Source organism: Orycteropus afer, unplaced genomic scaffold (genome assembly GCF_000298275.1).
Source record: "Orycteropus afer afer isolate SDZICR_OR568_19922 unplaced genomic scaffold, OryAfe1.0 scaffold00093, whole genome shotgun sequence".
NCBI lineage: Eukaryota > Metazoa > Chordata > Mammalia > Tubulidentata > Orycteropodidae > Orycteropus > Orycteropus afer.
Window position 1 is genome coordinate 4,372,180 of NW_006921680.1, and position 8,686 is coordinate 4,380,865.

Below are 8,686 nucleotides of genomic sequence, written 5' to 3' on the forward strand. Positions count from 1 at the left end.
TATAAGTATATGTGGCAGTTAAGTTTATGTGTCAACTTGCCTGGGCCTGGTTGAGTGGCTGGGCAGCTGGATGCAGTATTCCCCATGATGAGACTGGTAATCAACTCCATGGTGGAATCTACTGTGTACATGTGAGTAGCTGACCTCGGGATGTGGTCTGCTTTCTGTATGTAAGAAACAGCTTTGGGAATGGTCTCTAGCTTATGGCATGCTTGAAGCCTGCATGTAGCTGAGTCATTGTTGCAGCCTGCCATGCTCTGCTGATCCTGGGACTTTCAATGGACTTAATCAATGGCCTGCCATGTGGTTTGGTAACATTGGGACTATGCCATTTTCTTTGTCAACCTTGGGCTTATTAGCCTCAGCAGCCTGTAGCTGCCTGAGTGAAGAGATGCCTCTAGCTTCAGTGGGCCAGGAGCAAGAGGCAGAGCTGAAGCCCAAGGTCGAGGGGCTTTCACCCAGCCCCTAGAGCCTGGCACTTTGAACTCGGACTTCTAGCCTCCCAAACTGTAAGAGAATACACTTCTGTTTTTTCAAGCCATCCCATTTGTGGTATATTCTTGTCAGAGTGGTACTAGGTAACCAGAACAGTATATAAAAAAATGAAATCATTTTCATTTGTGGATTCTGACTAATGGTGACCCATGTGTGTCAGAGTAAAACTGTGCTCCATAGCAGTGGCATCACTAAAGTTGGTGTCATTCAGTGTGGTAAACCATGGTGTCATCCTTTTACCCCACATGGACCTCCTCCTATATCAGACCATACAGAATCCTTAGTTATCTTTATTATCAACTTTAATCATAGAATAATGTGATAAATATATTTGTAAATTGTTTAAATGTGATATTTCTTAGATTATATGAATACTAACAACAAAACTGTTTTGTAAAATCTTTCTACATTGAATCACAACATTATTAGTTACATTAAAAGTAACTGAGCCTTTTAAATTTTTTCATTTCCTTTTAATGACTACTTCATGCTCAAAAAAAATATTGATAAGGTTCACAAATACCAATTACCACAATACTATAACTAAAACACCAGAAAATTTGACAAAATCAGCAACTCTAAAAACATAGGCAGCAATAAAAATAATAAACGCATACTTGTAGCACATGCAGATGAAACTGTGTGATTTGAAGCATCATTATAATTGGGTAATAATGACAGCTGTGATCAGAATGCATTAGAAGGTTCAGGAAGTAAATTAGCATAGAGTTTTAGCTATGCAGGTATATTAACACATGTTAGCTGCTAACCAGAAGGCTGGAGGTTCAAACCCACCAGCCATTCCTCGGAAAGAAGGTTGGGCAATCTACTTCCATAGTGATACTGCCTCGGAAACCCAACGAGGGGTTGCTATGAGTTGGATGTGACTCAACAGCCTTGAGTTTGGAGTTTTGGTTAAGCTGAGCTTACAGAAAACATTTCTGTTATAATTAACTACAGGGATATTTTTATTTTAAAAAAATAATTTTTTTTCCTGAAGGATTGCACAAAAGTTTTATGATCATTAACAATAAAATTGTTTCGTAAAATCATTTTGGCGTTATCCCCTCTGACACTGTCACTCTGCTTGGCTCACACATTCCATACACCTCTAGTAATGCCATAGGATTCAATGGCTAAATTTTCATAAGTAGATCAACAGGTCTTTCTTCTAAGGTGCCTCGGGGTGGGCTCGAACCTCCTACCTTGCATTTAGTAGCAAAGCACCTTAAATATTTGCATCATTCAGGGCCTCATATAAGTATCATTGTTGTTAGGTGCCATCCAGTTGGTTTTAACTTATAGTGACCTTATGTACAACAGAAGGAAACACTGCCCAATCCTGTGTCATCCTCACAATTTTTGCTGTGCTTGAGACCATTTTTGTAGCCACTATGTCAATCCGTTCTATTGAGAATCTGCCTCTTTTTCGCTGACCCTCTAATTTACCAGGCATGATATCCTTCTTCAGGGGCTGGTCCCTCCTAAGATGCAGTCTGGCCATTCTTGCTTCTATGGAGCATTCTGGCTATACTTCTTCTAAGACAGATTTGTTTATTCTTTCGCAGTTCATGGTACATTCAATATTCTTCTCCAGTACCACAATTCAAATGCATCAATTCTTCTGCAGCCTTCCTTATTCATTGTCCAGCTTTTATATAAGTATACAGTGCTTTACTTTCCCTCAAGGCACTGCTTTAGCTATACCTTTTAACATCCTCATATTGCAGATTGTTTATGCTACATTCTTCACAGAGTCCAGCTTCTTAGATTATTTGCTTCGCCTACAGATTGAATGTGTATGGTGAAAGGATACAACTCTGACTCGCACCATTCCTGATTTTAAATGTTGCAGTATTCCCTTGTTTTGTCTGAATGACTGCCTCTTGGTCTATGTACAGGTTCTTCATGATCACAATTAAGTGTTCTGAAATTCAAATTCTTTGCAATGTTACCCATAATTTGTTATGAGGAAGAGCCACACAGTCAAATGCATTTGTGTTGTAAATAAAACACAGGTAAATGTTTTTTTTCTGGTATTCTCTGCTTTCAGCCAAGATCCATCTGACATCAGCATTGCTGTTCCTCATTCCACATCCTCTTCTGAATCTAGCTTGAATTTCTGGCAGTTCCTTATTGATATACTGTTGGAAACATTTTGGAATTATCGTCAGCAAAATTTTACTTGTGTGTGGTATTAATTATATTCTTCAATAATTTTCACATTCCATTGGTTCACCTTTCTTTGGGTTGGGTAATCCCTTCCATTCAGTTGGCCAGATATCTGTCTTCCAAATTTCTTGGCATAGATGAATGAGTGCTTCCAGTTTTCCATTTGTTGAAACATCTCAATTAGTATTCTGTCAATTCCTGGAGCTTTGGTTTTTGCCAGTGCCTTCTGTGTAGCTTGGACTTCTTCCTTCAGTACCATCACTGATCATATGCTACTCTGAAATGGCTGCATGTCAACCAATTCTTTTTGGTACAATGACTGTGTATTCCTTCTTCTTTTGATGTTTCCTACATTATTCAATATTTTTTACACAGAATCCTTCAATATTGCAACTTCAGACTTGAATTTTTTTCTTCATTTCTTTCAGCTTTCAAAATGCTGAATGTGTTCTTTTGGTTTTCTAACTCCAGGTCTTTGCACATTTCATTATAATACTTTACTATGTCTTCTTGAGCTATCCTTTGAAGTCCTCTGTTCACCTTTTTTATATCATCATTTCTGCCATTCGCTTTAGGTACTCTACATTCAAGAGCAAGTTTCTGAGTCTCTTCTGACATCCATTTTGGTGTTTCTGTCTTGTCTTCTTAATGACCATTTGCTTTCTTCATGTATGACGTCTTTCATGTCAGCCCATACTTGTCTGGTCTTTGTTCATGAGGGTTCCAGCCATCAAATCTATTCTTGAGATGGTCTCTAAATTCAGGTGGGATATACTCAAGGTCATACTTTGAATCTGTGGGCTTGTCTTAGTTTTCTTCAATTTCAATTTGAATGTGCATATGAGCAATTTATGGTCTGTTCCCCAGTAAGCCCCTGGCCTTTTTCTGACTGATAACATTGAGCTTCCCATTGCCTCTTTCTACAGATGTAGTTGTTTCAATTTCTGTATATTCTATCTGGTGAGGTCTATGTGTATAGTTGCTATTTATGTTGTTGACAAATAGGTACTTAGAACTGTCATGCCATCTTGAGATGTTACTATCACCAAAGTTGTATATTTCAGCTACTAATCCTATTTCTTTGTTTCCATCTTTCACATTCCAATCTCTGGTAGTTATCAGTGTATCTTGGTTGTATGTTTGATCAATTTCAGACTGCAGAAGTTGCTAAGAATCTTCAGTTTCTTCATCTTTGACAATAGTGGTTGCTGCATAAATGTGAATAATAATTTTATTAACTGGTCTTCTTTGCAGGCAAATGGATATTATCCTATCACTGACAGCATTGTAATTCAGGTTAGATTTTGAAATGTTATTTTTGACAATGAATGTGATATCATTCTTCAATGTGCCATTCCAGGCACAGTAGACTATGTGTTTTTGATTCAAAATGGCCAATGTCAGTCCATTTCAGCTCACTAATGCCCAGGATAAGGAGCTCTCATTGTGTACTGGTTAAGGCAGTTGGCTGCTAACCAAAAGGTCAGTGGTTCAAACCCACCAGCTGCTCCGTGGAAAAAAGGTGAGGCAGTCTGCTTCCGTAAAGATTTACAGTCTTGGAAATCCAATGGGGGTTACCATGAGTTGGAATTGACTTGCTGGCAGTGAGTTTAGTTTTTTGTTTATTGCCAAGAATAACATTGTTTATGTGTTTCATTTTTTATGGTTTCCAATTTTCCTAGATTCATACTTCATACAGTCTTTGTCCTGATTATTAATTGACATCTGCAGCTGTTTGTTCTCCTTTTGAGTTGTGCTGCATCAGTACGTGGAAACTTGAAATCTTTACTCCATCCCAATCAGTAAACTCCAATCTACTTTGAGGAGGCAGCTCTTCCCCAGTGGAATTTTGAGTGTTTTCCAACCTGAGGACCTCAGCTTCTGGCACTATAACAGACAATGTTCCCCTGCTATCCATAGGTTTCAGAGGCCAATTTTTGAAGTAGATTTCCAGGTCCTCCTTCCTACTCTGTCAGTCTGGCCAAACGAAAAAACCAAACTCATTGCCGTGGAGTTGCATCTGAGTCATAGTGACCCCTCCTTGGTTTTCCAAGGTTGTATAACTGCAGAAGTAGATTGCCCAGTCTTCCTTCCGGGGAGTGGCTGGTGGGTTTGAACTTCCAGCCTTCTAGTTAGCAGTCAAATGCCTTAGGCACTACACCACCAGAGCTCCCCTTACTCTGGAAGCTGTACTGAAACCTGTCCACCACAGGTGACCCTGCTGGTACTTGAAATACTGGTGGCATAGCTTGTAGCATCACAGCAATATGCAAGCCACCACAGTATAACAAATTAGTAGACCAGTGGTGGTGGTTGTTGCTATGGTTACCTCGTTTATACTACAGTTCCTCCAGACTGCTATCTTGTGTTTAGTGTGAGGCCTGAGTGCTGAAGGGTGTACTTAGTCCCTGCTCCACTCTCAAATTTCAGCAGGTGTTGCACCAGAAGGTATCTCTCTGCTTCTGCCTTTCACTCAGCAGTAGTGTGCTGTTCCTCATGGTGGGAGAAAAGTCGTTTTCTTATTCCTCTAACTCCAGCCTAACTGTTAGCAGGCCATGACTGCCTGAGCCCCAGGGGTGAACTTTCTTTACATTCCTGTTCTATCCCCCAATAGCAGCTGAAGTCTGCCATATAATTTGCAAATAGTGGCAGGAGACCTTTGTTTTGTATTAACACGGGATTTCAGGCATGACTGGGTTTCTGCCTCTTTTCCAGTAGCAGAATGAGTGTTTAATATACATACTTGTATACCATTAAACACATAGACACACACATGTATGACCAGTGTAGCGGAGAATAGGTCCAGTAGAGGTGTAAATCTTGTCTGTGCTCTACATTGGGCTTCTTTCACCTAGTTTGTAATTGAGACATCTCTTTCTTACTTGGGAGCTCTGGTAGCATAGTGCCTAAGGCACTTGACTGCTAACCAGAAGTCTGGCGGTTCAAACCCACCAGCCAATTCTCAAAAGGAAGGTTGGGCAATCTTCCGTAGTGATACTGCCTCAGAAACCCAAGGAAGGGTTGCTATGAGTCAGGTCCGACTCAACAGCACATAACAACAACAATTCTTGCTTTATGGCCTGTATTACCAGGATGTTGGTTTGATTTAGTGGTTTATAGTAGGTTTTATTTATTTGCTGCAAAAGACCTCATTTTATTTATTTATTTATTTTTCTAATTGTGCTTTGGGTACAAATTTACAGAGCAAAATTTGTTTTACATTCAACAGTTCATGTACATTTGGTTTTACTCCCCGATTACCATACCCAACCCTAACCCCCTCTCCTCCTCTCCATTCCCAGTGACCCCCCCATCTCTGTACCCTATGCCCTTCTTAGTTGTGAACTCCTGTCTGTCCAGCTTTCCGTCTATGTGAATGCAGCCCCTGTGATGCCCCATGGCCAATTGCTTCAAGGGGTGTATCTCTGTAAAGTAGGTGGGTATATCACCCTGGGTTGGGTGCTGTGCATGTAAGTCTTACTACTGTTGGGCTGAGAGCCAGTCCTTGGGAGTGAGTCTTATCCCAGGCCCGAAGTATATCCCAGGGCCATAGTCTTGGGGTTCCCACCAGACTCCATCTGATTAGTAATTCTGGTCATTATTTTGTTTTTGAATTTTGTCCTATTTTTCCTCTCACTATATCCAGGCACTCCTGTTTTGATCTCTTCCTGAGTGGTTGGCATTGGCAGCTGGGCACCATCCAGTTCTTCTGGTCTTGAGGTCCATCATGTTGTAGGGCTGATTATTTCCAAATGCCCTTGATTTCCCTCACTCTTCTTCGCTTCAGACAAGAGGAGACCATTAGCTGCATCTTACATTGCCACTTGAAAGCTTTTAAGTCGCTACTCATCAAAGTAGGTCGTGGGACAAGATTTTTATGTATTATATTGTGTCGATTGAGCCCAGTGTTCTCCGATACTATGGTCCTGAGTCAGCAGACCTGGTGGTTCTCTCTCTCAAGGTGTTTGGCTGTCTCTGAGAGATTACTCTAAGTCTGTCTTCTGTTGCTTCTGTAATGATTGTGGTTAGTTTGTATCACTAGTATCTGCAAGATTATCCTCAGCTGAATCCATCACCTGACTAGAGTATATTCATGTTCACCAGCCCCCATCTGATCTTCTCAGTTGTCTATGCATTTATCTTTAGCTTGGTTTTTGTGTAGTGTTTGTGTAGCCTGGTGTAGTGGTGTTCGTGGTAATGCAGTATTGTGCATATACTGGTATTACCCTCTGTCGTCTATATCTTAGGTCCACAATTTGGTGTCCTCCCTTTCCCCAGTGTTATCATGCTGGTCTTCCATAACATTTCTCCCCTTACCCAACTCAGAGTGTGTCCCCCAACTAGTCTGAAATTTGCCCCTCCCCTTTTCTCCCATCCCTGGTAACCTACAAAGTGAATTCCCTTCCCTAAGCAAACCCTTCCTTGACTTTTTACAAAAAAGGGTTGTGAAGGCTCATACAATATTTGTCTTTTTGTGATTGACTTATTTCACTCAGCATATTGCCCTCCAGATTCAACCACATCGTGAGATGATTCGCATATCCTTCATTGTTCTTTAATGTAACATAGAACTCCATTGTGTCAGTGTACCATAATTTGGTTATCCATTCATCCATAGATGGGCATTTAGGTTGTTTCCATCTCTTTGCTATAGTGAATTGTTCTGTGATGAACATGGGTGTGCATATCTGTTCATGTCCTGTCTCTCACCTTGTTAGGATATATCCCTAGTAATGGAATTGCTGGTTCAAATGGTATTTCTATTTTCAGTTTTTTAAGGAAATGCCATACCATTTTCCACAATAGTTGTACCACCAGCAGTGCATGAGACTTCCAGTCTCTCCACAACCTCACCAGCATTTGTTATTTTCTGTCTTGTTGAACTTTGCTGTTATTGTTGGGGTGAGATGATATCTCATTGTTGTTTTGATTTGCATCTCTCTAATGGCTAATGATCATGAGCAATTCCTCATCTGTTTGTTGGCTGCCAGCATATTGTCTTTAGTGAAGTGTTTGTTCATGTCCCTTGCCCATTTTTGAATTGGATTGTTTGTCTTTTTGGCATTGAGGTGTTGAAGTTTTCTAAAAATTTTGGAGATAAGTCCTTTGTCAGATATGTCATAGGCAAATATTTTCTCTCAATCTGTAGATTCTTTTTTTACTCTTTTGGAGAAGTCTTTTGATTAGCATAAAAATTTAATTTTTAAAAGGTTCCAGTCATATAGCTTCTTTTCCACCTCCTGTGCATTCTGTGTTATGCTGGATAGTCTATGCTGTAAATTAAGGCCCCTAAATTTGCCCCTTTCATCTTTGATGAGCTTTGTAGTTTTGGGTTTTATATTTAAATCTTCGATGCGTCTTGAGTTTGTTTTTGTGGATGGGGTGAGGTATGGGTCTTGTTTCATTTTTCTGCAGGTGGATATCCAATTTTGTTAGCACCATTTGTTACAGAGGCTATCTCTTCCCCCATTTAATGGGTTTTGGTTGTTTGTTGAAGATCAGATGATCCATCTGTCCGTAGATAAAATGGGTTTATTTCTGGGTTCTCAATTCTGTTCCATTGGTCTATCTGTCTTTCATTGTACCAATACCATACTGTTTTAATTACTGTGGCTGTATAGTAGGTTTTGAGATGTAGGAGGGTGAGACTTCTCACTTTCTTCTACTTCTTCTTTGCTTATCTGAGGTCTCTTTCCTTTTCATATGAAGTTAGTAATTAGTTTTTCCGTATCTTTAAAAAATGTTCATGGTATCTGGATTGGTATTGAATTAAATGTGTAGATTGCCTTGGGTAGTATAGACATTTTCATAATATTCAGTCTTCTTATCCATGAACAAAGCAGGTTCTTTCATTTATGTAGATCCCTTGTAGTTTCTTGGAGTAGTGTTTTATAGTTTTCATTGTACAGGTGCAGTGTAGTAAATTACTTTGTGTGGCTTTTCTACCCATAAGTCTTTGTAAACTCCAAGGTGGGATTTGCTATGAGCAACTGAGGAGCTCCTGATTGCTGAAGGTGTC